This window comes from Cucurbita pepo, chromosome 10 (assembly GCF_057944985.1).
Source record: "Cucurbita pepo subsp. pepo isolate OVF chromosome 10, ASM5794498v1, whole genome shotgun sequence".
Classification (NCBI taxonomy): Eukaryota; Viridiplantae; Streptophyta; class Magnoliopsida; order Cucurbitales; family Cucurbitaceae; genus Cucurbita; species Cucurbita pepo.
In genome coordinates, this window is record NC_141807.1 from 15,176,883 (window position 1) to 15,183,978 (window position 7,096).

A 7,096-nucleotide genomic window follows, 5' to 3' on the forward strand; every position below is an offset into this window, starting at 1 on the left:
GATTGGTAATGTGAGTTTGTAACCCATCCATTGAGGTTCTTGGAATGATTCTACAGCTTATCATTTCCATGTTGGGAGTTGGATCATGGGTCTTGGGTGAAGGAATCCATGATTTACTGCCTTTGAGTTGAACCGAGTGTCATAAGGCTAATTTTTTTTTTCAAATTTTTCAATTTTTTTTATTTTTTTTAGTGATTTTATTTGATTCTATTTCAATTTTGTCAAACTCACTCACGTGCTCATCTCAATCATTTCAGCCTTGTTGGCGTTCAATAAGAGAGACCTTAGAAATAACCTGTAACTATTCAACTGGATTATCACATTAACAATTTGAATCAAATAAAGTGACATTAACCATTTGAATCACCTCAACCCTACTTGTTGTACTTGACCAAATGTCTATAACATAACACTAACAAAGGTACAAAGTAACACTAACAAAAGTACAAAGTTCATAAAAGTCTTCTTAATCTAAAATACCATTGAACTTGACCATTATAGTGCCTCTCAAACGTAGGTAAAGTTTAAATTCGGGTCTCCTTGTCAAACTCACTCGGATGCTCATCTCAACCATGATGGCGTTCAACAAGAGACACCTCGAAAATAGCCGGATTATCGCATTAACCATTTGAATCACCTCAACCCCACTCGTTGAAATTGAAACAAATATCTATAACATAACACTAACATAGGTACGATGTCCATAAAAGTCTTTTTAATCTGAGATACTATTGAACTTGACCATTAAAGTTCCCCTCAAAATGAGGTAAAGTTTAAATATAATTGCTGACAAAAGATGAAACTATAAAATAAAAAGAAATAAGAACATAATATTCATTTAGAGAATCAAACTAGAATCTCATAGGTGAAAGCCAAATATCCAAACCGTTGGACAACAATGAATTTTTGGTGTAGTTGTCCTAAAGTCTTTTGTCCAATCGCTGAAGAGTTTTACTATGATGTTTTGGGTAATGTCTAACTCTTCGACACGTCCTTTCATGTGTGTGATAGAGTTCTCAGAGTTACCGCGACGTTTCGAGCTATTTGATCGTGTGGCTCTTTCTTCAAAAGGGTCAACATCAAACGTCAGGTCTTTGATTGGCAACCCATCCAGAGGAGCATCGATTGCATCGATTCCATCAACAGTCTTCCCATGAGTTTATGGTGCATGACCCATTTTTTATACCATTCACCTTCGAGCGCCACCATAGTTTTGCATCGTCCATGAGATGCATTGCGACCAACGTAACTCTTAGGTTCTATGAGCAAGTTCCAGTAACCTTAAGTATTGTTTTACATAAAAAATAAAGCTTTTTAATTCCTTAGCATCACGGTTTCCATTTAAGGGGTTGTGTTCTTGGATTTTAAGTTTGTTAAGCCCACATGAACTTGGCTTGAGGTGTGGTTCTCTACAGCCCAACTTGTCAAACTCACTCAGGTTCTCATCTCAACCACGATGTCGTTCAACAAGAGAGACCTCGAAAACGAATGGATTATCGCATTAACCATTTGAATCACCAGCTCATCTCAACCATGACGTCGTTCAACAAGAGAGACCTCAAAAACAACTGGATTATCGCATTAACCATTGGAATAACCTGCTCATCTCAACCATGATGTCGTTCAACAAGAGAGACCTCGAAAACGACTGGATTATCGCATTAACCATTTGAAATTGAACAAAATATCTATAACATAACTCTAACAAAGGTACGAAGTTCATAAAAGTCTTTTTAATCTAAGATAGAAACTGTAAAATAAAATGAAATAAGAAAATAATATTCCATTGCCAAGAATCAAACCCGAGTCTCGGGGGTGAAAGCTAGACATCCTATCCATTGGACGACAATGAATTTTTGGTGTTGATGTCCTGAAGTCTTTCGTCAGATCGCTGAAGAGTTTTAGCATAATCTTTTGCTTAATGTCTAACTCTTCTACACGTCCTTCCCTGTGCGTGTTAGAGTTCTCAGGGCTACCGTCACGTTTCGAGCTGTTCGATTGTGTGGCTCTTTCTTCAAAAGAGTCAATATCAAATGTTAGGTCTTTCATTGGCAACCCATCCAGGGGAGCGTCGATTGCATCGATTCCATCAACGATCTTCCCATGAGTTTGTGGTGCATGACCCATTTTTTATACCATTCACCTTCGAGCAGTACCATAGTTTTGCTGATGGTGTTAATATAACACATGCGGAAGCAATTTGGATCTTAGGCACTTTTAGAACATCAATTATAGTAAATAACTAGCATGTTCATAAGTATTAAAACTTAATGAGTTTAGATACTAACCTTTTGTAGTTCAAACTCCTTTTTCCTCACGAACCGGTTTCAAACAACCACTAGTGTCTTCTCCACTATCCTCCGGCCTTAGAACGGGATTGTGGAATCTGGTGAGTGACTAAACTTGGGAGGAATTTTGTATATGTGAAGAGAGTGTTTGTGAGAGGTTTTTCTCAAGGTTTTTCACCAAGAAGAAGAAGACCTTCCATGTACCATGATCACTCTATTTAAAGAGTCATGTTTGCATGTTCATGCAAATTTGAGATCACCAAATTTTTACACAAAAAATTCCACTCAAATGTTTGGGATTATGTGGCAACCTTGCATGTTTGAGTTTACCTAATTTTGACACTCAAAATTCTACTCAAACTTGTGGGGTTTATTTGGCAAGCATGCAAGTTTGGTTAAACCAAATTTTGACACCTCAAAATTCCACTCAAACTTGTGGATTTTTCCATTAAATGAAGTCAACATTTTGACTTTCTTCATTTTAATTCGACAATTAATTTGAATAATTAATTTCAAATTAAAGTAACATTAAATGATTAATTAAACTATTTAATTAATATTTAATATTAATTCAAATGCCAATCCCAATCAATTCCGGCACACAATTGATTAAGATATTTAAATAATCTCAAATTCTCTCTTTTTGTTTAATTCGTAAATAAAACAAAAATGTGGTTAAATATATCGTGTATATGTAGCGCATATTCCCTAATTTGAATTCGAACACTTCGAACTCACTCGTCACACTGTTCTATGGTTTAGTCCGATATGAGCTAGCAGAGGGACCTAATGGACCTATAGATCATGGGCTCCAACGATCCAAGATTAACCGGCTAAACTCATCAACCTTGTTAACCAACATTCGTTAACTACTAGGACACTCCACTATAGCCTAGTAGTTGCACTCCCCTCACTATAGATATATTTCTGTCCATTTGATATAACCATGATTAGTAAGTTGATCCTTCACAGGGTGTTCGTAACTAGAGCTGGGTCAATTTACCGTTTTACCCCTGAAGTTACTTCTTTTTCCTTATGTCTCACTGATCCTGTAATGAACAATTGGTTTGTGGTCCAACCAGTAAACCGAATCCGGCCAATGAGAGGGTGGGGCCCCTTGTTCAAGACCTGGAGTCAGTGCTTAAGGGAACTACAAGGCGTGAATTCCATCTTGCACCCCACGTCCCCAGCCATTCACCCAGTCTTACCCCTGAAATGGGAGACCTATTGAATCGGCGAATAAGAGCCACTCTCACCCATGAAAATCTAAGGATAATTCCGAATAAACAGGAGTTCATGGTTAGCTCAGGATTAAAATCGAGTTACCTAGGTTATCGAATGAAAAGAAAATCAGTCTCAACAGTAAACAACATTATAAAGTGAGAGTGGTTTTCTTCATGGTCCGATCTTATGCAATACTCATTGCATAGGACGCCCCCACTCACATGTCTCCACATGTACAATTTAGTGATCACATTGTTTATATCATATACAAAAGTGGGCAGCATCCATAGTGTCCCCAGAATAAGGTACTCAGCCTTATCCTTATACTATAGATCATTTTGACAATATACTTGAACTTGATCCACTCTTATGTCTCTACATATAGTTCAAGTAATCATACTATAGCCAGAGTGTTCTTAGTTTATTGGATTTAGATTAATGATCGTAAAGTTCACTTTATTCAATAACAATTTTTACTGAATAAACAACAATAATAACTTTATTGAAAATAGAATATATTTTTGTTTACAAACTATGAGTTTTAGGACATAAAACCCAACAAACTCCCAGTTGGACTAAAACTCTATTCAATTTTTCCTTATGTATGACATAATGAATAGTGTTATTTTTTTATTTTCACTATTATTAATGACGAGATGTTTAGGATTTTGTGATGTAAAAATCTTGAGGATATAGCTTAGATGGTAGAGCGTTTGCGTCCCATGTGAGAAGTACTGGGATCGATACCATTCATCAACAAAGGAAACGATTACTAAATATATTAGTTGTTTTAAAATTTTTCCTTATTTACGACATAATGAGCGGGGATAGTTTTTCACTTTCAATATCATTGATGAAGGGAAGTTTAGAGTTTTTTGATGTAAAATCGTGGGAATGTAGCATGCGAGAGATAAGGGGATTGATACCTCGCATCTCCAAAAGAAACTATTCGTTATTACTATTTTATTTCTATTCAATATTTCCTTATTTATGACATAATGAGTTGCGATATTTTTTTCATTTTCACTATTATTCACGACAAGACGTTTAGGGTTTTGTGACGTAAAAATTGTGGAGATGTAGCTTAGATGGTAGAGCGCTCGCTTTGCATGCGAGTTATACGGGGATTGATAACCCGCATCTCCAAAAGAAAGTATTTAATTTGTTATTATATTTTTTCATTTTCACAATTATCGATGCCCCGCATCACCAAACCAAACTATTTGTTATTAATAGTTTGATATTTTTTTATTTTCAGTATTATTGATGATGGGACATTTATGGTTTTATGATGTAAAAATCATGGGGATGTAGCTCAGATGGTAGAGCGCTCGCTTTGCATGCGAGAGGTACGGGGATCGATACCCTGCATCTCCAAAATTAAGACTATCTATTATTAAATATATTATTTCTTTTCAATTTTTCCTTATTCATGACATGTTGGGTAGCAATATTTCTTCATTTTCACTATTATTGATGACGGGAAATTTAGGGTTTTGTGATGCAAAAATTGTGTGGATGTAGCTCAGATGGTAGAGCGCTTGCTTAGCATGCAAGAGGTACGGGGATCGATACTCGCATCTCCAAAAGAGATAAATCATTTTTTTAAGTATGAGTTAATTTAACATGTTATGTATAAGGTGGGTACGAGTGAAAAAGAAAAAATACTTATATAAGGATTATTATATCATTATGGCTAGCATCTCCAAAAGAGAGAAATTATTTTTTTAAGTATGAGTTAATTTAACATGTTATGTATAAGGTGGCTACCAGAGAAAAAGAAAAGATACTTATATAAGGATTATTATATCATTATGGCTATGTAGGTACTTATATAAGGACTTATATAAGGATTATTATATCATTATGGCTATGTAGGTACTTATATAAGGATTATTATATCATTATGGCTATGTAGGTACTTATATAAGGATTATTATATCATTATGGCTATGTCATTCTTATAGATAAAAGAGAGTAATGTCCCACAAGCACATACAGAGAGAGGACTTATTGTAAGTAAAGAAAGCAATCTAGTGTCCCACGAGCACATATAGGGAGAGGACTTATTCTAAGTGTAAAGAAAGCAATCTAGTAGTTGTGGAGAGGGAATTTGGTGAATTCCTCAAAAGATCCATAATACTCACCGACTCGAAATTGAGGTTTGTTCATGTTTGAAAATGTGACAAACCAAAAGACAAGATGCTAATTAATATTGTTTGTGATTGTTGTTGTGAATTCTTCATCTTTGAATACATATTTTGGTTGGCTTATGAATTTTTCCATCTTTTAAATATTATTTATTTAGTTCGGGCCTAATTTCATAATAGGCGATTGAATCACAATATTGCAATATTTTAAGTTATTTTTAAGATTAAAGGTCGATGAATGAAATAATTACGCAAGTTCTTTTTATGCATCTTATTTTGATCTAGCACATAAATGCTTCCTAATTATTTTATTTATTTTTTTATTAATTAGGTTATGAAGATCATTTGAATTATAAACGCTTTAATTCAAAAAATATTTAATAACTAATCATTTTAATATTTATACTCAAATATACTAACAAGTACTAGTAACACTAGTCTCAATGACTTAAAGAATACAACTATTATCTCGAACTATAAAGAATTTAATTCCAACCTATTCTAATGGACAAACGCTTTATTAGACTCCATTGGAAGATTTCACTTCATTAATTTAAGTAGCGTTCAACTACAACTATAAATATCAAATTCTTAAGTATTCATGAACATAATCGGCCTAACAATGTCTCTTGGAACTATTTACCAAAGGTGTTAGAATGAGCCGTGTGGAAGGGTTGCCTTTAGATGCTTTAGTACCAATTAAGGATGTCAATATCCTAGTAGTGCGGAATGTAGGAACGTTCGTAGTTGAAAAGAATAACGAGAATAGTGGACATCGTTTCATCTACAATCGTGTGGTGAATGGTCTGGTTTGTGCAGAACTTTCTTTTTGTGCATGTGATATATCCATCGCCACCTACTCATAAACTCTCATCTTTTAAAGAAGTTCTCGAGTTCCTTGTCCCCAAGTAGCAATACAACTACTAGAATGCTATCTCTACTTATAATAAGCTCTCTCTCTCTCGAAATATGTGTGTGTGTTTGTGGATGTATTACTCTCTTTTATTAATGAAATATGGCATAGTCATAATGATATTATTAGTATCTTTTCTATCCCTTCCTTCCTTATAGCTATATAAAGAATACGAAGATTATAAGTAAAAGTGTACAAGTAATTTGTTACTTTTGAACTTAAAATGCTTATAATTCAATTTATCTATGTTATCAACAATAATTATCAAACAGTATATAATTTTGTCCAAGTAAGGTCGATTCTCAGTCCCTGTATGATATCATAACACAAAATCAAGCGGAAGGGTTAATGATAAAATGATAACAAAAACTCATTCGTCGAACTAACTATAAAGGAAGGGTTGGTTGGAAACCATGTCTATACTTCTTTGCTTTAATCACAAGTAACTAAAGATATATAAGAACAACAGAATATGGCATGCCCAGTCAAAACATAAAAAATTTCTTGCCATGTTATAGTTA

General features: G+C 34.3%; 1 non-coding gene across 1 annotated transcript; it reads left to right on the forward strand.

Annotated features, from left to right (window-relative positions):
- Nucleotides 1-4,816: 4,816 nt before the first annotated feature.
- TRNAA-UGC (transfer RNA alanine (anticodon UGC)) lies at nt 4,817-4,889 on the forward strand. The gene has a single exon. It is a non-coding gene; the product is annotated as a tRNA-Ala (tRNA).
- Nucleotides 4,890-7,096: the final 2,207 nt, after the last annotated feature.